We start from the raw sequence: 27,139 nt of genomic DNA on the forward strand, positions 1-27,139 counted from the left end.
AATCTTAGTGCCTATTGCCGTATTTGCTTCAGATTGCATTTCCACTTCACAGCCCTCACTGAGGGCAGTGTATTTATGCGGTACTGTTTACAGATGATTAATATTGAAGTAGAAATGTGCTGCTTTAAGAAAAAGGAAGCCGAGGTGGAGTAGTGTGATGGCAAGCAAGCCTCTTTTTGTGGAGTTCCAGAATTTTCAGAAAATCCCTGACAACAACCATTCATTTCAGGTAGAAGAAGCTAAGGTGGCCATTGTTTCTTATGAAGTTTGGAAAGTGTGGGATTTTAATCATATAATTTTTCTTAGAATGTAATACGCTTGATTAAAATTATGACTATTTTAAGACTTCAGAGAATAACTTAACAAATACCCATGTACCTATCATCTATTTCTGTCAAGTCCTGATCTTTTCCCCATACTTGCTAGGCTTTTCTCTTTTAAGAAATAAAACAAAACTGATGCTGTTGATATATTCTGTATAATCTTCCCCTGAATCTATTTTTCTGTCTTCTTCCTTTCTTCATCAGAGGTAACTACTGTCCTGATATATTTTGTTATGTATGAATATAGTCATACATAAGATAGCCTCATTTTCCATGTTTTCAATAATATATATTCATAGGAACATACTGTAATATATATCATTCTGCAACTTGCTTTTCATTAGGTTACCACTGTGGTTTTTAACTACAGGCATGTTGATATTTGTAGGTTGGTCATTTATTTTACCTGTTATATAGTATTCCATTATATTTATTATAATTTATACATTTCCTGTTGGTAGATACTTAGATTTCTGGTTGTTCTGCTTTTACATACAATATGGCAGTGGTTATTCTTGTAGTATGTGTAAGATAATTGCTCTAGGCCCTAGAGTCTAGCATTTTTATGCAGATGTGCAGTTGCTGGACTGAAGGGTATATGCAGCTTCAGCTTTACTATATATTGCCAAATAGTTCTGTAAAGTACTCACATTAATTTATACTCCCACCATTGGTGTATAAAAGTTTTTGTTCCATATTCTGATCATTCTTGGTTTTATCAAACAGATTGCAGGCAGAGGGAAAAACAAATGAGAAGACTTTCATGTGTGGCAAGGAGATGAGGTGAGAGAATTAATAGGGAGGCTCCTAAGCCATTGTAAAGACTTTGTCTTTTACCTTGGGTGTGATTACTATCTGAAATGTGAAGGTTTTTAACAGAGGAGTGATGTAATCTTATTTAGGTTTTGAAAGGATCACTGTGGTTGCTGTATGAAGAGGACAGTATAAGAGAGGCTAAAGGAGAAAGCAAGGAGACTAATTAGGAGGCTGTTGTTACAATTCAGGCAAGAGATGATGGTGACTTAGTCCAGGGTGTAGATGAAGGTGGTGAACAATGTTCACCGTCTAGATATATTTTGAAAGTAGAATGAACAAGATATGCTGATGTATTAGATGTGGAATGTGAGAGAAAAAATACAGAGTTTTGGGCCTGGACAACTGGAAGTCTAGAGTTGCCATTCATTGAAAGGGTTCTGTGGGAGAAGCAGGTTTAGGAAGGAGGGACAAATCAGGAATTCGATTTTGAACAAGCAAGTTCTAGGTGCAGCCCTAGCATTCAGGCTAAGATGTTGACTAGGCAGGTAGATTCAAGAGTCTAGAATACAAAGAAATCTGAACGAGAAGTATGGATATCAGCATAGAGGAGTGGTTTAAAGCCGTGAGATTGGGTGAAGGAATGAGGGCAGAGATAGAAGTCCAAGAAGATCCCTGGGCCAGTCCAGCGTTTACAGGTCAGGAGAATGGGGTTTACCGACAAGAGAGAGTGCTCAGTAAGGAGGAGGAGAACCAAGAGTGAGTAGTGTCCTGGAAGCCTAGTGTAGAAACTGTTTCAAAGGAGAATTGGTTGGGCGCCTGGGTGGCTCAGATGGTTGGGCGTCTGCCTTCGGCTCAGGTCATGATCCCAGGGTTCTGGGATCGAGTCCCACATCGGGCTCCCTGCTCCTTGGGAGCCTGCTTCTCTCTCTCTCTCTCTCTCCTCCTCTGTCTCTCATGAATAAATAAATAAAATCTTTAAAAAAAAAAAAAAGGAGAATTGGTTGGCGATGTTGAATATGCCCAGATCAAGTAAGATAAGTGCTGAGACTTGACCTTTAGTTTTAACAATATGGAAGGCATTAATGACTTCCATAGAAGCTGTCTCTGTGCAGTAGTAAGGAGATAAAGGCTAACATGGAGTGCTTGCAAGAAAGAATGGGAAGACAGGGATGGAAGATAACAAAAATAGATACCTCTTTTGAGGAATTTCTTCCCTAAAGGGAGTAGAAAAATGAGACCATTGCTGGAAGAAGATACAGGATTAAGAGTTTTTTCAAAGATAGGAGTTAGTATAGCGTGTTTGATGCTGATATGAATAGTGTAATAAAATAGTATAATAAAGGAAATTGATGATGCGTAAGAGAGAGGGGTGAATTGCTGGAATGAGGTTGAGTAGATGAAAGGAGATGGAGGGATACAATGGAGGGACTGGTCTTAGTAGGAACACAGACCATTCATCCATAATGGCAAAGGGAAGGCAAGAGTACTTTGGCACAAATGTAGATAAACGGATAGATTTTGATTGCTTTTATTTTTTAAATGAACTGGGAAGCAAGATCATCTGCTGAGCCCAAGGATGGGGAAGGAGATACAGAAGTAAAATACAGGAAAACGTATGACCTGATAACTCAGGAGACTAGAGAACCTGGTCAGTGATTACAAGGCCACACCACCTGTGCCAATAAGGTGGCGAATAGGATTTATCTAGGATTGGGATTTGCCTGGTAATCATGATAGGGGAATTAGTTGAGGGTGTATTCAAAGGAGGGGGATTATAATAATGGACCATGGACTCTAAGTTGGGTGAAGGACAGTGCAAAGGTGATAGGACCAATGGATTATAGAGCTGAGGTTTAAAAATATTAGAGTAAAGATATTTGAAGAGGTGAGTTGAAAAGATAGAGGCCGGCTGGGTAGTGGGAAGCTGGAAATTGAGATTGTGCAGGGGTTCAAGTTACTAGTGAGGAGTTCTAGAGCATGACTAAGAACGAGTAGCTGAGGTCAAGGGAAGGAGTGTGCCCTGAGAGGAGAGGAGGATGTCAAGGATCATTTATGTGGATATTGAAATCATCATGCATTTTGTTTCTAGGAATTTACCGATTTCTTCTAGGCTGTCAGATTTGTTGGCATATAATTGTGCATAGTAGTCACGAGTCTTTGTTATATCTGTGGAATCAGTTGTAATGTCTCTTTCATCTGATTTTATGTGAGTCCTCTTGTTTTTATTCTTGGTGAGTCTAGCTAAAGGTTTGTCAATTTTGTTGATCTTTTCAAAGAACCGGCTCTTAGTTCCTTGGTCTTTGCCATTTTCTTTTTCGTCTCTATTTCATTTATTTATGCTCAGATCTTTGTCATTTCCTTCCTTCTACTAACTTTGGGTTTCATTTGTTTTTCTTTTTCTAGTTCTTTGAGGTGTAATGTTTGCTTGTTTATTTGGGATTTTCCTTTTTTCTTGAGGTCAGCATTTATTGCTTAGAACTGCTTGTGCTGCTTCCCATAAATATTTATTTTTTTTAAAGATTTATGTATTTTAGAGAGAGAGAGAGAGAGAGGGAGGGCATGAGCAGAGGGTGGGGCAGAGAGAGAGGGAGGCAAGGAGACTCCCTGCTGAGCAGGGAGCCCGACATGAGGCTTGAGATCATGACCTAGCTGAAACCAAGAGTCAGACGCTTAACTGACTGAGCCACCCAGGCGCCCTGCATCCCATAAATTTTAGCATCGTTTCTCTGTTTTCATTTGTCTCAAGGTATTTTTTTTTGACTTCTTAGATCATCATGCATTTTGATAAGAGCAGGGTTGGAGAGAGTCATGGCCAGGAACTAAAATATTTAAGGAATGATCTTGGAGGTGTCATGTCGATGACTGCAGCAAGCATTAGGGATGGTGATGATAATTTGGTCTGAAAATTTGAGATTGAAAGCTAGAATTTTAGGGAGGCAGGTGAGACAGTAGTTTGGAAGTAGCAAAAAGAAATAAGAACACCTACCCTGTCTCCAGGCCTAATGTGAAGAGGAGTATGAGAATGAAGACAGTCAGGACTGGAGAGGGTTGCAGGGATAGCCAGGTTTCAGTTGGCAGTGGCTTTCAACCCTGGCTGTGCATTAAAATCATCAGGGAGGGCTTGTGAACATACTATTTCCTTGGTCCCAGCCCCCAGAGATACTGACTCAGACAGTCTGGGGTGGAGCTCAAGCTTAAGTAAATTTTTTTAACTCCCAGGTGATTGTATGTACAGCCAGGGTTGTGTCCCAAGCAGGAATGTTCTGAGAAAAGGATGAGTAATTGAGGATGACAGATGTGTTTCTGAGGGCATAGGCAAAGGGTTTGGGAGTTCAAGAGGGGTGGGGCATTTTTAAATGTTTATTGGCCCTTTGAATTTCTGTGAATTACCTATTTATACCCATGAATCTTTTATTCTGTTGGTAAATGTTTGATTTTTGTTTTGGTTTGAACTTTTTATTGAAGTATTACATGAATACTGAAAAGTATGCCCCTGCACATATTGTGGAATGAGCACCAAGAAACAGAACATTACTAACATCTAGAAACCATACTTATGCCCCTGTTATATTAACTATCTCTTCACTGGGGGAGATTTATTTATTAAAAAGGCTCTTATGTTGCCTGTCTTGAGTAGCAAAAAAGATTTCATATCAACGTGTACTGGCCTTAGGTTATAGGGTAAACCAAAATAGAAACGGCCATGATTTTTTCTCTTTTCTTCTCAAAGTACATAGAATACATAGAAGAGGGCTTGCAAAAATCCAAGAAAACCTTTTTTTTTTTTTTTTTCATCTGAAAACTGGTTGCCTGGCAATGCATTGTAGTTGGAGACACTGTGGTCTTTTGTGCTGCTTCTTCATTAGCTCTTTTCCTCTTTGACTGGAAATCAGTTGTTTTGGCAAGTGGAAACATGTTCTAAGTGCTAGGGCCTCACCCAGTTGGCCTAGACAGTTTGGGTCTTCCATACCTACCTGATTGTACTGAGTCTAGAGTTTAGGGTTTAGGGATTGTACTGAGTCTAGAGTTTAGGGTTACAGCTGTAAATCAGGTTTGAGTCAGGGAAGACCCCTGAGGAACGGTCATTATGTTTTTGTTTTTTTTTAAGAAGTAAAATATATTGAATGAATGTAAATGGCCAGAGTCTGCTTTTAGCATTTGCAACTATTCATTTCCAGTATTTTGACCCCTGCTGAAAAAAAAAAAAAGGAAAGACTGGATTTTTGATATGTAGAATGTGCAACACAATGAACTTAATTTTTCATTTCTTAACAGAAAGCTGGGAAACAAAAAGCTGGTAGGATTTTTTTTTTTTTTTTAAAGATTTTATTTATTCATTTGACAGAGAGAGACACAGCGAGAGAGGGAACACAAGCAGGGGGAGTGGGAGAGGGAGAAGCAGGCTTCCCGCGGAGCGGGGAGCCCGATGCGGGGTTGGATCCCGGGACCCTGGGACCATGACCTGAGCCAAAGGCAGACGCTTTAACGACTGAGCCACCCAGGCGCCCCAAAAAGCTGGTAGGATATTATGATGATGACTTTTTATTACTGTCAGGAGCAGGAAATACCAATTTCTTTTATTTTGGTTATTCCTTTAGCATCTGTTGAATAAAGTTAATTGAAAGTAACATCATAAATATTAAAGACTACTGGAAAAAAACGGTGAAGGCAAAAGTACTCCTTGCTTGAGACACTTGGCTGGCTCAGTCGGTAGAGCATGTGGCTCTTGATCTCAGGGTTGTGAATTCGAGTCCATGTTGAGTGTAAAGATTACTTTAAAATCTTAAAAAAAGTACTGCTTGTTTGATTTTACATTGTACCACATTCTCTAAAATTCTTTGAAGTTTAGATGAGTACAATATCAGAATATTGTTATGAAGAAATACATCAGTAACTTACTAAGTTTCATGGGTGGAGTATTTTCTTACTCTCGTCAGTTTCCTTGTCCTGTACTACTTGCAGAATAGTGACAGCTCAAGTGCTCTGGGCTGTTGTACAACAGTGAATGGAGACGGCCTAGGGCATTGAGTGGTCCTATGACCAGTCTTCCCAACTCTAGGCTACATTGTCCTAGGTAGGCATTTGGCCTTTAAAAAAAGTCATTTGAATAAAGAGATCAGTGGTTGCCAGGTGTTAGCAAGAGGTAAGGATGAATAGGCAAAGCTCAGAGGACTTTTGTAGTAGTGAAAATATTCTGTATGGTACTGTAATGGTGGATACATGTTATACATTTGTTAAAACCCATAGAGTGTATAACATCAAGAGTAAACAATTTAACTGTGGACTTTGGATGATAATGATTTGTCACTGTAGATGTTTATTGATTATAATAAATGGCCCACTCTGGTACAGGATGTTGATAGTAGGGAAGGCTAAATGTGAAGGAGGCTACTCAGGGACACTTGGGATCTCTCTGTACTTTCTGCTCAATTTCTCTGTGAAACTAAAACTTCTCTAAAAATAAAGTTTACTATTAAATAAACAAGTAATTTGCAGGATTTTTATGACGTTGCAATATTTAACAATACTTTTTAACATAAATCTATTCCCTTATCCATCATAAGGCTTTCACTTGATAGTATATGCCCATTTCTTAGTGTTTGCCATCAATGAATATGAAAAATAACTAGCTGTCATCCTCTCAAATGTTAGAATCTTTTGTGTTACTGATGAGCAAATCTAGGCTTTTAAAGATTGTGGGGATTTAGGGCTCCAGTTTCTAAATGTCTAATTCACTGTCACCAGAACCACAACTTTTATTCCATGCTTGCTCTATGAATACTCTATTCCTAAATTTAGCTATAATGTCCTTAAAGTGTTGGCTCTCTATAGTTTTCTTTTACATATTCACTATTTAGAACATACAATCATTTATAAAAAACTGTAGCTCTCTTCTTAATGTGTAAATTACTCAGATAAACTTATTTCTGAATTCTTAAAGCTACCTTACTAATGTTTAAGTGTAATTGAGGCCAAAAAGTAGACGTAAAGATTATTACTTTAGAGGGGATTTCCCTTTGTTTTTAGGTCGACTGTAATTTTTTAAACTTTTCAGTGTTCCTCTGGTAAATTTATATAGATTGGTTAATAATTATACTCAATTCTTTCTGAAAAAAAAAGTCTAGGTACTATCTCTAGGGATTTAGTTATATTAAATACATTAAATTGCTGTAATCAATAAGTATTCAGGCACCTGGGTGGCTCAGTCATTAAGCGTCTGCCTTCGGCTCAGGTCATGATCCTGGGGTCTTGGGATCGAGCCCCGAATCGGGCTCCCTGCTCAGCGGCAAGCCTGCTTCTCCCTCTCCCACTCCCCCTGCTTGTGTTCCCTCTTTCATTATCTCTGTCTGTCAAATAAACAAATAAAATCTTAAAAAAATAAGTATTCATATATTGACAATAGTCTTGTGTGATAAGGATTAACTGCATAATATATTTCAATACTTTATCATTTTAAAATTAGTATTCTGAGATCATGCGGAATATCCATTCATTTGATTAATTTTTTTGTTCATTTTTAGGGCTGTATTCTGAGGTGTTTATTAATCCACTGGTTACCATTTCATAACTCAAGTTATTCTTCCTGAATGACCTTTCTACTTCCTAGAAACTCCACTTTTCTCATTTCTTCCTGCCCAACACTAAAGAATGGCTAACCTGAAATTTTCTTTCCTTTCTTAATGGCACATAGGTGGTATAGTGGTGAGCATAGCTGCCTTCCTTTCTTAATGGCATATTATCATTTTATGTATTTTGATTATCGGACTCATCCAAATATGTCATCTGTTGGCTGTTTTTACTTAAATGGATTAAGTTGAAAAGTGATGAAAGTGCTACGAGAGTCAGACTTTTCCACATACTTACTGTTTTCAAGGTATCATTTGTTTGGCCTCAAAATTTAAAAGTCTACTTTTCTATTCTTCATTCCCAGTGGAAGATGAAGTGCTGAGCCCTGGTTTCAAATTTAAGGAAAGTAAACTTCTGGTCTTTTTTTCCTTTCTCCCCTATTTCATTACATTGTGGCATTTTGACTTGGAGTATTTTGACTTTTTCTTTTTAGAGGATTATTTAGATCAACTTTTTTATTTTTTAGATGAGGAAAGTAAAGCATGGAAGTTAAGTGACTTGTCTAAGTAAGATCTTGCAGCTAGTGCCAGATTTTGGACTCTGGTATTGAACCCTGACTCTCACTCTGTTTTACCCCTTTTTCTGTTTCCTTTTTCCTTTTTGTGCTTCTGATAGTTGGCACTAAGGTTTCCCAGCCACTCTATTCTGGGCCAATCCAATGTTCAGTAATGTTGGTGTTTCCTTGGCAGCCTTGTCCACACCTCAATATCTATAAAAGTGTGAACTTGGGACCACACTGGCTACCCATATTTTCCCCAATCTGTGCTGTTCCTACCCTTTAACCAACATTGCTTTATCCTTGCAAACCGGTGAAGACAAGGAAGCTGCCAGGGGCACTGTGGTATTCAGAATAATGACCCCTTCCCCAAAGATGTCCATGTCCTAACCCTTGGAACCTCTGAATGTTTGGTTACATGGCAAAGAGGAATGAGGGTTGCTAGTCTGCTGACTGTAAAATACGGAAATTATCTTGGATTAACTTGGTGAATCCAGTGTAATCACAGGGGTCTCTGTGGGAGAGGTAATTGGAAGAGAGAACTACCAAGATAGCAGCATGAGGAGTAGGCCTGCTGTTGCTAGCTTTGAAGATGGAGGAAGCGACCATGAGTCAAGGAGAGTGGATAACCTCTAGGAGCTAGAAAAGGCAAAGAAACAAATTTACCCATAGAGCCCCCAGAAGAGAATGCATCCTACAAATACCTTGATCTTAACCCAGTAAGATTTATGTTAGACTTCTGCTTAACAGAACTATAAGATAATAAATATGTGTTGTTTTAAGCCACCAAGTTTGTGATAATTTGTTACAGTAAGCCTTATACTGCTCCTTAGAAAAAGTCACTCACTTTGGCTTTCCCTTTTCCCGCATGATCTGATCATTTCATTAGCTGTCTTGATTTCCCTTACGCATCCTGGCTTCATGTTTCTCATCTAGATCCTTGGATAAAACAACCCACTATAAGACTGTTCACTCTGAATCAACTATGAATGTCCTTAGGACACACCTTCTCAGTATTTGGCCATTAGCTTTACAAAACACACCAGTGTTAAGAGGTTATATAAAATTGTGAAACTGTTTTGCTATTGGCTGGCTGCTTTTCAGGAATTCAAGGTCAGTACTGATCCAGTACTTCTAACTGCCCTGACCTAACTCTTAAGAGATTGCTTTTGTCACCTTGTGATATTTATCAGGGAAACTACCTTTATGGCTATAAATGAAGCTGCTTGTGGCTTTGCTATTTATGAAAGAGACTCAGTGAGATGCATATCTTGTTTCTTACTTCACAGAGGAGGAAAATGCTGGGCCATAGCCTGGTTACCTATTGTATTGGGCTGACATGCTCAGTAGATTGACGTGCACATTTGACAGCCTGACTTGCCAAGATGTGGCCGACACATGTATTAACTCCTACAAAATCCTTGACTTGATGCAGCACCAAGTTTTTTTCTCATTGCCCAATGGCTGTTGTAAAATTAACTGGTGTTGGGGGCTCAATTTTGCAAAAGCCTCAGTGGGTCACCGTGATATGAATTAGTTTGGACAACTGAATCCCCCAACCTTTTCAAATTAATGTAATTCTTTATGTGGCTGGGAGACTTGAATTCACCAAAACTTTATCTTTTCAAGAAATCTGATTCTATGTTAGGGCCACCAGAAAGGCAGAATTCATAAATCTTTCTGCATTGTTCACTCCATAGCAGGAAAATTTTTTATTGATGAAAGATTTCTTGACCTACTGCAAAATGAGAACCTTACTGAGCCCTCCTTTTTGCACTAAGTCATTTCCCAGGTGGAGAGACAAGGATATTCCATATTTTTGTAAACCTGAGGGACAGTAGTCATTGTCATGGACCAACTAATTTTTTCAGATGGTATATCATTGAATCTTTGTTTTTGTAGTTTTATGGTTTTATTAAAATCTTGTTTTCTTTTTTAATCCATTATTATAATGTTTGTTTTGTAATCATAGTGCTTATACAATTTACATTTAATTATCAGTACGATCAAGTTTAAATCTGCCATCTTGCTCTTTGTTTTCTGCACTTCATCTTCATTCCCCATTTCTTGCTTTTTTTGGATTAATAATTTTTCCGTGATTCCATTCATCTGCATTAATGGGACATTAGCTATTGTTTTATTTTTTAGCAGTTACTCTAAGGTTTACAATATATATCTAACTCTTATCAATTTATCATCAAGTAATATATCATTTCATACACTATACTTCTGTCTATATTTTTTATTCGTTTCAAGGAATTTATTTTATTTTATTTTATGTTGTATACATATGTTTTTCTTTCTTATTTTGGGATCTAGTTTCTTTTAATAAGTAGACCAAAGCACACCCAGGATCTAGTTTTTTGTTTTGTTTTGTTTTGATTTTTGTTTCTTTTTGTTATTGTTTGTTTTTTTTTTCTGTTGTCATTGTTATTATTGTCTTCTCTTTCTCTCTTCTTTTCTTTTCTGGAAAAAATAACAAGATGGAGAAATTCATCCCACAAAAAGAACAAAAGGTAGTACTCACTACCAGGGATTTAATCAATATGGATATAAGTAAGATGTCTGAGCTAAAATTTAAAACAGTGAATATAAAGATACTAGCTAAAAAAGCATAGAAAACACTAGAGACTCCCTTACTGGAGAAATAATAGAACTAAAATGTAGTCGGGCTGAAATTTAAAATGCTGTTACCAAGATGCAGTCCTAAGTGGAGGCTATAGAAGAGAAATAATAAAGAGTAGAGCAGAAATCAGTGATAGAGAAATAAAAGAAAAACAATACAACAATCAACGAAACTAGGAGCTAGTTCTTTGAAAGAATTAGTAAGATTGATAAACCCCTAGCCAGACTTAAAAAGAAAAGAGAAAGGACCCAAATAAATAAAATCATGAACAATAGAGGATAGACCACAACCAACATTAAAGAAAGAGAAAAGATTATAAGAGAATATTGTGAGTAATTATATGTCAACAAATTAGGCAGTCTGGAAGAAATGAATACATTCCTAGAAACATTTAAACTACCAAAACTGAAACAGGAAACAATAGAAAACCTGAATAGACACATAACCAGGAAAGAAATTGAATCAGTAATCAAAACTCTCCCAACAAACAAGAGTCCAGGGCCAGACGACTTCCCAGCAGAATTCTACCAAACATTTAAAGAAAAATCAATACCTATTCTTCTGAAATGTTCCAAAAAACAGAAATGGAAGGAAAACTTCCAGACTCATTCTATGGGGCCAGCATTGCCATGATCCCAAAGCCAGACAAAGACCTCACTAAAAAGAATTGCAGACCAATAGCCCTGAAGAACATGGATGCAAAAGTTCTCACCAAAATACTAGCTAATAGGATCCAACAATACATTAAAAGGATTATTCACCATGGCCACATGGGATTTATTCCTGGGCTGCAAGGGTGATTCAACATCCACAAATCAATATGTTACACAACATTATTAAAAGAAAGGACAAGAACCATATGGTCCTCTCAATAGATGCAGAGAAAGCATTTGACAAAATACAGCATCCTTTCTTGATTGAAACTCTCTGCCATGTAGGGATAGAAGGAACATACCTCAATATCATAAAAGCCATATATGAAAAGCCACAGGGAATATCATCCTCAGTGGGGGAAAAACAGAAGTCAGGAACATGACAGGGATGTCCACTTTCACCATTGTTATTTAACAAAGTACTGGAAGTCCTAGCTAGCCTCAGCAATCAGACAACAAAAAGAAAGAAATGCATCCATATTGGCAAGGAAGAAGTCAAACTTTCACTCTTGATAGATACTCTATGTAGAAAATCCAAAAGACTCCAGCAAAAAATTGCTGGAATTGATACAGCAAGTCAGCAAAGTGGCAGGATATAAAATCAATGCACAGAAATTAGTTGCATTTCTATACACTTAACAGTGTGACTGAAGAAAGAGAAATTAAGGAATCGATCCCATTTACAATTGCACTAAAACCCAAAAGATACTTAGGAATAAACCTAACAAAGAGGTAAAAGATCCATGCTCTAAAGTCTATAGAACATTTATGAAAGAAATTGAGGAAGGCACAAAAAAAACGGAAAAACGTTCCCTGCTCATAGATTGGAAGAACAAATACTGTTAAAACATGTATGCTACTGAAAGCAATCTATGCATTCAATGCAACCCCTATCAAAATACGATCGACATTTTTCACAGAACTGGAAGAAACAATCCTAAAATTTGTATGGAACCAGAAAAAAACCCAAATAGCCAAAGGAATGTTGAAAGAGAAAATCGGAGTGGAAGATGATATTTGCAAATGACTTATCAGATAAATGGCTAGTATCCAGAATCTATAAAGAACTCATCAAACTCAACACCCCAAAAATAAAAAAATCCAGTAAGGAAACAGGCAGAAGAAATGAACAGACATTTCTCCAAAGAAGACATACAAATGGCTAACGAGACATGAAAAAATGTTCACCATCACTCAGCGTCAGGGAAGTACAAATCAAAACCACAATGAGATACCATCTCACAGCAATCAGAATGGCTAAAATTAACAAGTCTGGAAACAATGGATGTTTGGTTGATGCATGGATGGTGTGGTCACCTACAGCAAATATTGGTGAGGATGCGGGAAAGAGGGATCCTCTTATGCTGTTGGTGGGAATGCAAACTTCTGCAACCCCTCTGGAAAACAGTATGGAGATTCCTCAAAATGTTAAAAATAGAGCTACCTTATGACCCAGCTATTGTACTAGTAGGTATTTATCTGAAGGATACAAACTTTTGCTGCATCTCAAAGATTTTGAACTATAGTGTTTACATTTTCATTTGACTCCAGATATTTTTTGATTTCCTCTATCTCTTTGTGAACCCATTGGCTGTTTAGTAACATTTTATTTAGCCCACATGTGTTTGTGCTTCTTCCAGCTTTTTCCTAGTAATTGGTTTTTAGCTAAATACTATTGTGGTTGGAAAAGATGCTTGATATGATTTCAGTCATCTTGCATTAATTGAGATTTGTTTTATGGCCTAACATGTTCCATGTTTACCTTAAAGACTGTGTATTCTGCTGTTTCTGGATGGGATCTTCTTTATTATCTGTTAACCCCAACTGGTTTAATATATCATTCAAAGCCACTGTTTCCTTAATGTGTTACTATCTGGATGATCTATCCCTGATGTAAGTGGGGTGTTAACATCCCTTACTGTTATCGGATTACTGCCAGTTTCTTCCTTTTTATCTGTTAACACATGGATTATATATTTAGGTGCTCCTGTGTTGGGTGCAGAGGTAGTTATAGTTGTAATATTCTCTTATTGAATTGATTCTTTTATCGTTATGTTATGAACTTTTTTGTCTCTTGTTGCAGTCTCTGTTTTAAAGTTTATTTTGTCTGATGTGAGTATTGCTATCCTAGCCTTTTGTTGTTCTGTTTGCATGGAATATCCATCCCTTCACTTCTAATTTGTATATGTCTTTAGGTCTGAAGTGAGTCTCTTGTAGGCAGGCAGCTTATAAATGGATCTTGTTTTTTTTTTTACCCATTCAGTTACCCCATGTATTTTGATTAGAGTATATGGTCCATTTAGATTTAAAGTAATTATTGATAGGTTTGTACTTATTTCCATTTTGTTAATTGTTTTCTGGTCAGTCTTGTAGTTCTTCTTTCCCTTTCTTTGTCTCTTGCTCTCTCCCCCTGTGTTTGATGGCTTTCTTTAGTGTTAATGCTTCGATTTGTTTCTCTTTATTTTTGTGTGTAGTGTAGGTTTTTGGTTTGAGGTTACCGTGAAGGTCGTATATAGCATCTTGTGCATATAGCAGTCTATATTAAGTTGATGGTTGCTTAAGTTTGAATACATTTAGAAGGCCTATATTTTTACTCCCCCCTCCATGTTTTATGTCTATGATGTAATATTTTATACTTTTTAATTTTGTGTATCCCTTGACTAATATTTGTAGATATAATTGATTTTACTTTTTTGTTTTAACCTTAATACTAATTTTGCAAATGGTTGGTACTTTTACTATGTATTTGCTTTTACCACTGAAATTTTTTCCTTTCATAATCTTCTTATTTATAGTTATGGACTTTTCTTTCCACTTAAAGAATTCCCTTTAACATCTCTTGTTAGGGCTGTTTAGTGATGATGAATTCACTTTTAACTTTTGTTTGTTTGGGAAAGTCTTTTATTTTTCTTCAGTTCTGAATGATATCTTTGGCAGGTAGCATTTTTCTTGGCTGAAGTTTGTTTGTTTTTTTTTCCTTTCAATGTTTTGAATATATTGTGCTACTTTCTTCTGGACTGCAATGTTTCTTCTGAAAATTTGCCTGATAGCCTTATGAGGTTTCCCTTGTATGTATTTTCTTTTCTCTGGCTGGTGTTTAGATTATCTCTTTAATTTTTGTCATTTTAACTATTATGTGTCTTGGTGTTGACCTCCTTGGGCTCCTCTTATTCGAGTCTCTCTCTGCTTCCTGGGCCTGGATGTCTCTTTCCTTCCCTAGATTAGGAAAGTTGTCAGATACTATTTCTTCAAATAAATTTTCTGCCTCTTCTCTCTCTCTTCTCCTTCTGGGACCCCAATAAATATGAATGTTACTATTCCTGATGTTGTCACAGAGGTGAACCCTGCCTTCCAGATCACTGATCCATTCTTCTTCATCCTTTAAGCTGCTGTTGATTCCCTCTAGTGTATTTTTCATTTTAGTTATTGTATTCCTTAGTTATAACTGGCTCTTTTTTAGATATTCTCTTTGTTGAATTCTCAGAGTTTACCCACTCTTCTCTGAAGTCCAGTGAGTGTCTATATGACCATTCCTTTGAACTCTTTATTAGGCATATTGCTTTTTTTTTTTTTTTAAGATTTTATTTATTTGACAGAGAGAGACACAGTTGGAGAGGGAACACAAGCAGGGGGAGAGGGAGAGGGAGACGCAGGCTTCCCGCCGAGCAGGGAGCCCGATGCGGGGCTCAATCCCAGGACCCCGGGGTCATGACCTGAGCCAAAGGCAGATGCTTAACGACTGAGCCACCCAGGCGCCCCTGTATCTGTTTTTGTTCTTGTTGTAGACGGCTATATGCAGCCGTACCTAGTCCTGACTAATAGAAACTGGGTGCTAGAAGAGGCCCAAGTTTTTATCCTGGTTGACTGAACAAAGGGTGATGCATTGGGTCAAGAACAAATAAGCTAGGAACTTCTGGAAACAGATAATCCTATTAAACAATTATACACTGACATGGATAAGTCTCTGCAATTAAATTTTTTTTTAAATCATGAAAACATTCAACCTGTATTTGAACCTTTTTTTTTCTTTTGTTTTCCTAGGCGTAAACATTGATCTCATGCTTTAATAACTTTAGGAATTTGATGACTACTCCTACATCATAGTGGAGTTCTGAAGTATCAGGGCTCTTTCTGCTTCATTTTTCTGTTAATGGAGGTATAGGTCTTAATCACAACATTCTTGAGTTACAAAGAAATTTTTAAGTTTGGGGATCCTCACAAGGTAAATTGAAATAAAACATGGAGGAATGCATCACGTGTTGGCACTATTTATGAAGGGCTGTTTTTACTTCGGATTAGGTCTTTTCCCTCAGTCACTAACTGTTAACCTTTATCACATGTTTTGGACTTTCTTTTATTAAAAAATATTTTTATTTATTTGACAGAAAGAGAGAGAGCACAAGCAGGGGGAGCGGCAGGCAGAGAGAGGGAGAAGCAGGTTTTCTGCTGAGCAGAAAGCGTGACATGGGGCTCGATCCCAGGACACTGGGATCACGACCTGAGCCAAAGGCAGACACTTAACTGACTGAGCCACTCAGCCACCCCTGTTTTGAACTTTCATGTCAAAATTATTGTTGAGCACACCTAGGGAAAGTTAAATTCAATTTACATTTTTGGCAATATTTATTATCAAAACTTTTAAATGACAGTAATTTTGGAGTGTAGATTTCACTTTGCTTTTTAATTCTTCAGACTAGTCAAGGAATTTTTAGGGTGCAAGTATATTTTTAATTTATCTTCTCCCTGTGATCTTTCTCCCTCCAGAAAAATATGATGGATTTGTGGTGATAGTTTTAAGCTTACAGCCATCAAGAAAGCATTTAAAATGTCTTTAGGCAAGCTTGTTTTCCCTATCTTCTTGTCTGGTTGTGATAAAAGCTGAGTGTCTCTTTTTATAACTTTTTAAAAATATGTCTTCTTTAGATGCTCGCAAACAAGTTGGAATTTGAATGACCTGTGAAATTTTTCATGGAGATGACTGTCTGGGAAAAGGAAACTCTAGGACAGATTTTGAGCTAGAGCTGATGTAATGCATCCCAGGGAAGCAGTGCTTGGAACTCAGGTAGCTTTAAGCAGGTAAGTTAATAGCAGAGTAAATTTGCCAGAAACAAGCATGTATAAAAGAATAAAAGAAGAGGAAACAGTAAGACCATTGATAACAAAATACAGGGAGCAGGATTCAGGGTCTTTGTGGAAATCCGTGGAGGCCAGAGGCTCTAAAAGCTGAGACTACTTCATTTTTCTTTGATGTGACAGTCTTAAAAAAAACAATAATAAGGCTCAGGCTGGGACCAACATGGAAACTCACTTATATCAGTGGTTTTGTTTGTTTGTTTGTTTGTTTTTTTGATTTTTTTACTATTTGTATTATAGCACAGGGCGGTGTCATATACATGAGGCCTTTTTCTGTGCAAACTGCATTTCATTGAAAACAAAGACAGGCTTGCTTGAAACTGAATTGACAGCTTTGTGGCTGTAAAGATAAATATAGCACTTTTCAGGTAGTGAATTCATGAATAATCAATGAGCCAGCAAAGGACGAAAAGTGGCAGATGGCAGCCTGGTGTGGATTAAGTGTGATTGTCACATTCCCTGCCCCTTTCTCCCTTTTCTAATTTATTGAAGGAAACAAAGCCAGTCTCATGTAGCCAGAACACAGTATCTCTGAAAAAGTCTACTTAGGCAAAGTGTTAACAGGGAAGTTTATTCATGAAATGTCTCCCTACTGCTTGGCTGTTTTAATAGTCTAGCCCAAATTGTTTGTGTTAATTGAAGTTTTATTCGGAATGAAAATTTGACTTGAATTCTTGAAGTAGTTTTTGTTTTTTTTAAATTACTGTTACATCAGTATTTCCAAATAAGTAACACTTATTGCTGATTTGCCAGAATGTTTCTCTAAATAAACCACAAATATATTATAGCTCTGTTTTCATGCCTTCAACTAGTGTATAAAACAGACTAGAGAGAAGGCATTCTTAATTTCCCTTTGTATCAACCAACACTTCTTTGACAATACTGATTTTATTATTTTTAACAAAAAATAACCAGTTTTAATGGAAATTCTTTGGTAAAACTGGAAGTTTCTAGAATAGTGTTCTAAGGAACTGTTAATGGGGAGGTATTTGTTCACAACCCAAGTAATAACTTACCACTTGGAAACATCAGTCTTCCTTCGTGTCTGTTTGCACCTTGCGTTTGTCTGGCTTTGTGCCAAGGATCTGATTCTGAAAGATTTAACATTGGAGGATCTCTAGATTAGCCTGATTCTCCAGTTCCCTCAGGTCCACTCGAGTCTTTCCAAATCCTTTGAAATTGGCAGAGGAATCAGCAGTAAGTTTTGATAAAGTACATGTGGTAGAAAGAATTGCTGTCTGTTTTGAGCGGTTCCTCCCAACTCCCACCAAAAAGGGTTCTGGAAACATGTTCTTAGAATTGTAGGTTCCCATATGAACATGAAATATAGCAATTTTTAGAAATCTGTTAAAGGGCTTTTAATATTAAGGAATCAGCAGAGCAGTAAATTAATTATTTTATTCTAGTGGTACAGGTGAGCCACTGATTAGCATCTGGCTTTATTCAAATTCATTGTAAGATTACTTGATAAGATTTTTCAGGTAAATTCTCTTCAACTGTGTACCAGTAGCACTCCCTCCCCCATGTGTCATTGACTTTCCCCATGTGACATCATCCCCCTGTAATTCAGAGTAGTGAATGGTCATGAAATATTTAGCAGGTAATTTGTTAAATCTAGGAATTGGATTAAGTTTGTTATTAGTTTACTTTTACAATACAAATTAAGGGTAGACTTACACTTAATTTTATAATAGTGTTTCGACTTGTTTCCTTGAGCATGGGAGAAGGAGATGGTGTTACTGTGAATGCACTTACTTATTCTATAGCCTGGCATGTATTTGTGCATTTAAATGTCATGTGGCATGTGTGTTGGAGAAGAAAAAAATATGAAGGGCTACTCTTGTGTAAACGGTGTTGAAGAAAAACAAAGTGTAATATCTGTTGAAAAATAAATTTGGCCTATAACCTTTAACCTTTAAAATTACCTTCAACCAAGCATCTCCATCAGTTTATCAGCAGTTTAGAAAATGCCTAATACTTATGCCATGGTTCAGCTATGGAAAGCACAGACTGGGGGCGCCTGGGTGGCTCCATCGTGAAGCGTCTGCCTTCGGCTCAGGTCATGATTCTGGGTCCTGGGATCGAGCCCCGCGTCGGGCTCCCTGCTCGGCGGGAAGCCTGCTTCTCCCTCTCCCACTCCCCCTGCTTGTGTTCCCTCTCTCGCTGTGTCTCTCTCTGTCAAATAAATAAATAAAATCTTTAAAAAAAAAAAAAAGCACAAACTGGGTTGGAATGTGAGTGGTCATGGGAAGCCTGCCCTTAAAAATCCTGAAGATAAGCCCTATTACTGAATTGTGTATATTTACTCCCTCTGTGACTAACTCAGTAAAGCCTATTCATCAAGGAAATCTTGTCCTTGACTCAGGTCCATTTGTCACAAATCATACACTTCAACTTTAGGATTACGTCAGCCTGGAATTATGAACAAAGCATGTTGCTATGTTCATGCTTTTATAACACAAAGAGTGGCTTATCATCAAATTGCCTACGGTAGTATCACCAGCAGTTTTATGTATTTAGGGTAATTTCTGCCAACTCTTCCTGAAAGCTATTGAGCTTTCACTGTGGAACAAGAAATAAAGAATCCCTGTTGTGTATTAAAATGCTTAATTTGCCAAACATTGTATTATGCTGAACCCAAAACAAGTTAATACAGTTTCTGCTTGTGGATAAACACAGAGTATTGTTAGGAAGATGTAACACACATGAGACAGAAGAAAAGCTTACCCAGAGCTGAATTTTAAGAGTAGTTTTGATTTTTATCAAAAACCATCTTAGTCGTTGGAGGTTTATAATCTATAAAACAGAAGTGATAGGGCTACCATTGGGTGGGGGAGGAGGAAGGCACATTTAAAAAATCTATTTAAGAAGCCATTATTGAACCTCTTTTTTGTTTCAGAAGCTCTTTGATAGTCACTGGGGTTACAAACCTGATGATACCCCCAAGATACTCAGATGTATAGGATGACGCAAGCAGCTCTCAACTGCCTTGCCCTTTAACAGAGTACAGATTGTTTTTGTGATATCTCCATTATTCTTTATAGCAGAACTGTTGGGGCTTTATAGTTCATAGGCCCAGAGAGATTAAATGAAGAATTGAGTAGGTATTTAGTCCGACTGCTGTGTTTCTGCAGTATCTTTGGGACATGCTAACTAACCAAATGAGAAATTAGCTAAACTATTAATAAGCCATGCAGAGGTGCACAAGGGACCTTTAGAATATATCCTGTCTTGGTCTTCGAGTGACTTTGCTGGGATAAAATGGTGCAGCAAAGCCATTTAGTAGTTTGATAATATTTAAAAAATGAGATATTTATTTTTCTTTATATTATGACAGATATTTAAGCGCATAATGTGCATGAGACATTGTATTTATTGACTATTCTATTTGGTTCTGTTGTCACTCTTAGTAATTTAAGCATGCTTAATGCAGAAGATTTGAAAGTACAGGTAAATATGGAGATCCAGAAAAAGTTAACTCTGCCTCTCATCACCTAGAAGTTGTGAACATTTTTATCTATTTCCTCAGGTTCCTTTTTATCCTTAAAAAATAGGTCCTATTTTATACAGACCATGATTGAATTCTATTATGTAGGAACTTTCCCCTCACATTGAATATAGTTAATATTTCTTGGTTATTATATGTTTGGCTCAGAGGTAATATAGTATTATTTTATATTTTTATTTTTAAAGATTTTTCTTTATTTATTCATGAGCAAGAGAGAGGCAGAGGGAGAAGCAGGCTCTCCGCGGAGGAGGGAGCCCGATGTGGGGCTTGATCCCAGGACCCCGGGATTATGACCTGAGCTGAAGGCAGCTGCTTAACCGACTGAGCCACCCAGGCTCCCCTGTTTTATATTTTAAAAATATGTTTTTCATATACATTAAAATACACGCAAAAGAACCTATGTATCACATATATAAGTCACGGATTTCTATGAATGGATCACCTAATGTAAGAACAATGTGAGAACCTAGAATACTATCGAAGAGTGGCAGAATATGCCACCTAAGGATATGCCACTGTGGCGTAAGGATTATTTTTAGCTAAAGGCACTTGAAAAACAGCAGGTACAAAGAAGCCTGCTCTGACCTTCCAAATGAAAGATGCCCTCCCTGTGCAGGGAGCAAACATTCTTATCACCAAAGTCAGGAGTCGAGACTGAGTATTCTGTACAAAGAGACCTTGTTAAAATAATTCCTATTTTCCTTTATGTTTGCCATATATCTTAGGTATTTTATAAGATTTGTATGCTTTTCTCCTGTTAATCTGTCTTTTAACTAGTCAGTTTAATTCTCAGGCCCAGCTCAAGACTCTAAGATGGTAGAGGTAAAATTTTACCTCCCCATCAGAAATACTACTGTCCTCAATTTTATCTTTTTTTTTTTTGCCTTTTAAATTTTTATTATTTTACCTTATTTTTTAATTTAATTTAATTTTTTAGGATTTTTTTCCTTGAAGAATAATTGACATACAGTGTTGTACTAGTTCAGGTGTATAACAGTGATTTACTATTTATATACATTACAAAATGGTCACTACAGTATCTCATTATCGTCTGTCACTATACAGAGTTCTTACAATATTATTAACTATATTCCCTATGCTGTACATTACTTCCTGTGTTTATTTTATAACTGGAATATTGTACCTCTTAATCTTCTTCACCAGTTTGGTCTGTCACCACCACCACCACCTCTCCCCCACTCCAGCCAACACCATCATTTTGTTCTCTATGAGTGTGTTTCTGTTTTGTTTGTTCATTTGTTTCATTCTTTGGATTCTACATGTAAATGAAATCATACAGCATTTGTCTTTCTCTGTCTGACTTATTTCACTTAGCATAACACCCTCTAGGTCAATTCATATTGTTGTGAATGGCAAGATTTCATTCCTTTTTATGGCTGAGTAATGTTCTGTTGTGTGAATTTACCACATCTTCTTTACCTATTTATCCATCAGTGGACACCTAGGTTGCTGCCATACCTTGCCTATTGTAAATAATGCTACAGTGAACATAGGGGTGCCTATATCTTGTTGCATTAGTGCTTTCATTTTCTTTGGATAAATACCCAGAAGAGGAATTGCTGGATTGTATGGTATTTTCTACTTTTAATTTTTTGAGGAACCTGCATACTGTTTTCCATAGTGGCTGCACCAGTTTACATTCTCACTAACAGTGCATGTGTGTCTCTTTTCTCCACATTCTCACCAACACTTGTTATTTATTTGTTTATTTATTTGATGGTAGCCATCCTGACAGATGTGAGGTGATATCTCATTGAGGTTTTGATTTGCATTTCCCTGATGATTAGTGATGTTGGGTATTGTTTTATGTGTCTGTAGGCCATCTCCATGTCTTTGGAAAAATGTCTGTTCAGGTCCACTGCCCATTTTTTAATTGGATTGTTTGTTTTTTTTTTAACATTGGGATGTATGAGTTTTTTTAATATATTTTGGATGTTATTTCCTTATCAGATATATCATTTGCAAATAGGTTGCTTTTTCATTTTGTTGATGATTTCTTTTGCTGTGCAATAAACTTTTTAGTTTAATGTAGCCCCTTTTAATGTTCTTGCCTGAGGAGACATATCTGAAAAAATGTTGCTAAGATCGGTGTCAAAGAGTTAACTACTATATTTTCTTCTAGGAGTTTTATGATATCAGGTCTTTAATCCATTTGGGGTTTATTTATGTATATGGTATAAGAAACTAGTCCAGTTTGATTCTTTTGCTTTTAACAGTCCAGTTTTCCCAACACCATTTATTGAGGAGACTGCCCCATCTTATAGGAGGAGTGTTCAGATTTTCACTGAGGAGTATGATATTAGCTATGTGTTTGTCATATGTTGCTTTTATTATGTTGAGGCATGTTTCCTCTATACCCACTTTGTTGAGAGTTTTTATCATAAATTTATGTTGCATTTTGTCAAATGCTGTTTTGTCTGCATCTATTCAGATGATCGTATGGTTTTTGTCTTTGATTTTGTTAATGGGGTGAATTACATTGATTGATTTGTGGATATTGAACTATCCTTGCATCCCTGGAATAAATCCCACTTGATCATGGTATATAATCCTTTTGATTTTTTTTTTAAATTCATTTTGCTTATATTTTGTTAAGGATTTTTGCATCTATGTTCATCAGGGATATTGGTCTGTAATTTTCTTTTTTTTTGTAGTGTTTTTGTCTTGGTTAGTATCAAGGTAATGCTGGCCTCATAGAATGTATTTAGAATCATTCCTTCTTAAATTTTTTGGAATAGTTTGAGAAGGATAGTTATTAACTTTTCTTTAAATGTTTGGTAGAATTTACCTGTGAAGCTGTCTGGTCCTAGACTTGTTTGCTATATATTATTTGACTCTATATTTTGGGTACTAATTCTGGGCTCTCTGTTCTGTTTTCTTGGTCTGTGTGTCTATTTCCTTACCAAACCATATTGTTTTGGTTACTATAGATCTGTAATACAGTTTGAAATCAGGAAATATAATTTCTCTTTTTTTGTTCTTCTCAGGATTGCTTTGACTATTCAAGGTCTTACGCGTTTCCACACAAATTTTAAGATTGTGTTTTCTGTTTCTGTGAAGAATGCCATTGGGATTTTGATAGTGATTAAGTTGAATGTATAGATGGCTTTGTGTAGTATGGACAATTAATGATATTAATTATTTCAGTTCATGAATATGGGATGTCTTTCTATTTGTTTCTTTGATTTCTTTTAAGAAAGTCTTACAGTTTTCATTTTATAGCTCTTTCCCTTCTTTGCTAAATTTATTTTTTGGTATTTTGGTTTTTTTTAAAGCTATTGTTAATGGGATAGGTTTTTTTTTTTTTTGGTTGTTTAATTATTAGTGCGAAATGTAACTGGTTTTCTATGTTGATTTTATACCCTGAAACTCACTGAATTTTTAACTAGTTCCAAAAGTTTTGGGGTTGAATCTTTGCAGTTTTCTATATAAAAAAATCATGTTATCTGCAAATAACAACAATTTTACTTCTTCTTTTTTGACTTAGATGCTTTTTATTTCCTTTTCTTGCCTAATTGTTCTGTCTAGGTCTCCTAGTAATATGTGGAATATGACTGGTTATAAGTGGGCATCCTTGTCTTGTTCCTGATCTTAGGAGAAAAGCTTTCTGTTTTTCACTTTTGAGTATGATGGTAGCTGTGGGTTTGTTGTATATGGCCTTTATTATGTTGAGGTGTGTGCTTTCTATAACCAATCTGTTGAGCATTTTTATCATGAAAGGATGTTGTATTTTGTGAAATACTTCTTCTACATCTATTATGATCATGTGACTTTTATCTTTCATCCATTAATGTGATGTATTACACTTACTGATTTTCATATGCTGAATCCATCCTTGCATCCAGGGATAAATCCTTCTTGGTCATAGTGTATAATCCATTTAACATGTTCTTAAATTCAGTTTGCTAATATTTTGTTGAGAATTTTTCATGTATATTCACTGGGGTATTGGTCTACAGTTTTCTTGTAGTACCCTTATGCGGCTTTGGAATCACAGTAATACTGGCTTTATAGAATGAGATTTGAAGTGTTCCCTCCTCTTCAGTTTTTTGGAAGAGTTTGAGAAGGGTTGACATTAATTTTTCTTTCTTTCTGGTAGAATTTTGCCAGTTAAGCCATCTGGTCCTGGGGTTTTCTGTTTTGGGAGGTTTGTGATTGCTTATTCAATCTCTTTACTCATAATGGGTCTGTTCAGATTTTTTTTTTCTTTCTGATTCATTCTTGGTAGATTATGTGTTTCTAGAAAATTTTATTTCTTTTATAGTATAATTTTTTGGTATATAATTGTGGAAGTCTTTATGATCATATATATTTCTGTAATATCAGTTGTAAGATTTCCTCTGCATTTCTAATTTTATTTATTTGAGTCTTCTCTTGGTTGGTTATTCTGCTAGTTTTGTCAATTTTGTTTACCTCGTAGAGAAACCAGCTTGTAGTATTATTGTGCCTTTCTATTGTTATATTTGTTTCAGTTTCATTTATTTCTGCTCTGATCTTTGTTATTTCTTTCCTTCTGCTAACATGGGCTTTGTTGTTCTTGTAATTCCTTGAGGTATACAGTTAGGTTGTTTATTTGGGAGCTTTTTCTTAATATAGCATTTATTGCTATAAACCTCCCAATTACAACTGCTTTTGCTGCATTCCATAAGTGTAGTATGTTTACTTTTTCTTTTTTTTTATTATTATGTTATTTTAATCACCATACAGCACATCATTAGGTTTTTGATGTAGTGTTCCATGATTCATTGTTATGGTTACTTTTTCATTTGTTTCAAGTTAATTTTTTTTTATTATTATTACCACCCATTTGTTCTGCAGGAGTGTGTTGTTTAATTTCCACACATTTGTGAATTTTCCAGGTTTCCTCCTTTCATTGACTTTCAGTTTCATAGCATTATGGTCAGATTGGTACGATTTCAATCTTTTTAAAATACGGTAAGAATTGTTTTGTGACCTAACATATAATCCATTTTTGAGGATGTCCCATGTGCCTATGAAAAGAAGGTATATGCTGCTGCTGTTGGATGGTATGTTCTGTAAATGTCTGGTAGGTCCATTTGCTCTAAAGTATAGTTTGAGTCCCAAGTTTCCCAATTAATTTACTGTCTGGATCATCTATCCATTGTAAAGTGGGATTATAAAGTCCCCTACTATTATTGCATTGTTGTCTACTTCATCCTTCATATCTGTTATATATGTCTTGTGTATTAGGTACTCCAGTGTTGAGTGCATATGTATATATTTAAAGTTGTTATATCTTCTTGATTAAATGACCTCTTTATCATTATATAATGATCTTTGTTTCTTTTTACAGTTTTTTTTTTTTTTAAAGATTTTATTTATTTATTAGACAGAGAGAGACAGCGAGAGAGAGAACACAAGCAGGGGGAGTGGGAGAGGGAGAAGCAGGCTTCCCGCTGAGCAGGGAGCCCGATGCGGGGCTCAATCCCAGGACCCCGGGATCATGACCTGAGCTGAAGGCAGATGCTTAATGACTGAGCCACCCAGGCGCCCGTCTTTTTACAGTTTTGACTTAAAGTTAATTTTGTGTGATAATAAAGGTTAGCTATCTGTTCTTTTTTGGTTTCCATTTGTGTGAAATATCTTTTTCCATCTTTTCACATTGAGACTATGTGTGTCCTTAAGTACTAAGGAGTGTGTGGTAGGCAGCATATAGTTGTGTCTTACTTTTATGCATATAGCCACTGTATTCCTTTGATTGGAGAATTTAACCCATTTATATTTAAAGTAATAACTGTAGGCAGTTATTAATAATGCCATCTTACTAATTTTTTTCTGGTTATTTGTAGTTCCTTTGTTCCTTTCTTTCTCTCTTGTTGTCTTTCTTCTGAATTGATAACTTTCTGTAGTGGTATATTTTGGCTCCCTTTATTAAATCTTTTAGCTATGTAGGTTTTTGCTTGTGATTTCCATGAGCCTTCCATAATATATCTTTTTTTTTTTTTTAAATTCAACTTAGTTAATGTATAGTGTATTATTAGTTTCAGAGGTAGAATTTAGTGATTCATCAGTTGCATATAACACCCAGTGCTCATTACAGCAAGTGCCCTCCTTAATGCCCCTTACCCAATTACCCCATTCCCCCACCCACCACCCCTCCAGCAACCCTCAGTTTGTTCCCTGTAGTTAAGAGTCTTTCATGGTTTGCCTCCCTCTCTGTTTTTATCTTATTTTTCTTTCCCTTCCCCTATGTTCATCTGTTTTGTTTCTTAAATTCCACACGAGTGAAATCATATGGTATTTGTCTTTCTCTGACTTATTTTACTTAGTGTAATACCCTTTAGTTCCATCCACGTCATTGCAGATGGCGAAATTTCATTCTTTTTGATGGCTGAGTAATATTCCATTGTATATATACACCACCTCTTCTTTATTCATCTGTTGAAGGACATCTGGGCTTCCATAATATATTTTACAGATATTTATCAGTCTATTTTAAACGTTGCAACATAATTTCAATTGCATACAAAAAGCTTTACCCTTTTACTCCCCTTACATTTTGTTTTTTTGTTTTGATTTACATCTTTTCATATTGTGTATCTATTAACAAATTATTATACCTCTAGTTGTTTTTAATACTTCTGTCCTTTATACTGGAGTTAAGTGATTTACAAACCACTGTATTACACTATTGGAGTTTTCTGAATTTGACTGTAAACTTTACTGTGTGTTTCATGTTATTACTTAGCATCCTGACTTTTTAGTTTGAAAATCTTGTTCATGGGCGCCTGGGTGGCTCAGTTGTTAAGCGTCTGCCTTCAGCTCAGGTCATGATCCCAGGGTCCTTGGATCGAGCCCCGCATCGGGCTCCCTGCTGGGCGGGAAGCCTGCTTCTCCCTCTCCCACTCCCCCTACTTGGGTTCCTGCTCTCGCTGTCTCTTTCTCTGTCAAATAAATAAAATCTTTAAAAAAAAAAAAAAGAAAGAAAATCTTGTTCAACATTATTGGTAATGTAGATCTCAGGATAAGTAACTC

General features: G+C 36.3%; 1 protein-coding gene across 6 annotated transcripts in view; it reads left to right on the forward strand.

Annotated features, from left to right (window-relative positions):
* The window catches only part of COA1 (cytochrome c oxidase assembly factor 1), a 94,538-nt gene that overhangs the window by 41,148 nt on the left and 26,251 nt on the right, over window positions 1–27,139 (forward strand). The window contains exon 2 of one of the 6 annotated variants that reach the window (XM_028108876.2): window positions 16,405–16,557. The exons of the other annotated variants lie outside the window; for them this stretch is intronic. The gene's annotated coding sequence lies outside the window, so the exon portion shown is untranslated. The remainder of the gene's footprint in view (window positions 1–16,404; window positions 16,558–27,139) is intronic. 6 annotated transcript variants of the gene reach the window in all.

The sequence above is a fragment of the Eumetopias jubatus genome, unplaced genomic scaffold, assembly GCF_037043125.1.
Source record: "Eumetopias jubatus isolate StellerSeaLion01/CBP00866 unplaced genomic scaffold, mEumJub1_p1.0 scaffold_14, whole genome shotgun sequence".
Classification (NCBI taxonomy): domain Eukaryota; kingdom Metazoa; phylum Chordata; class Mammalia; order Carnivora; family Otariidae; genus Eumetopias; species Eumetopias jubatus.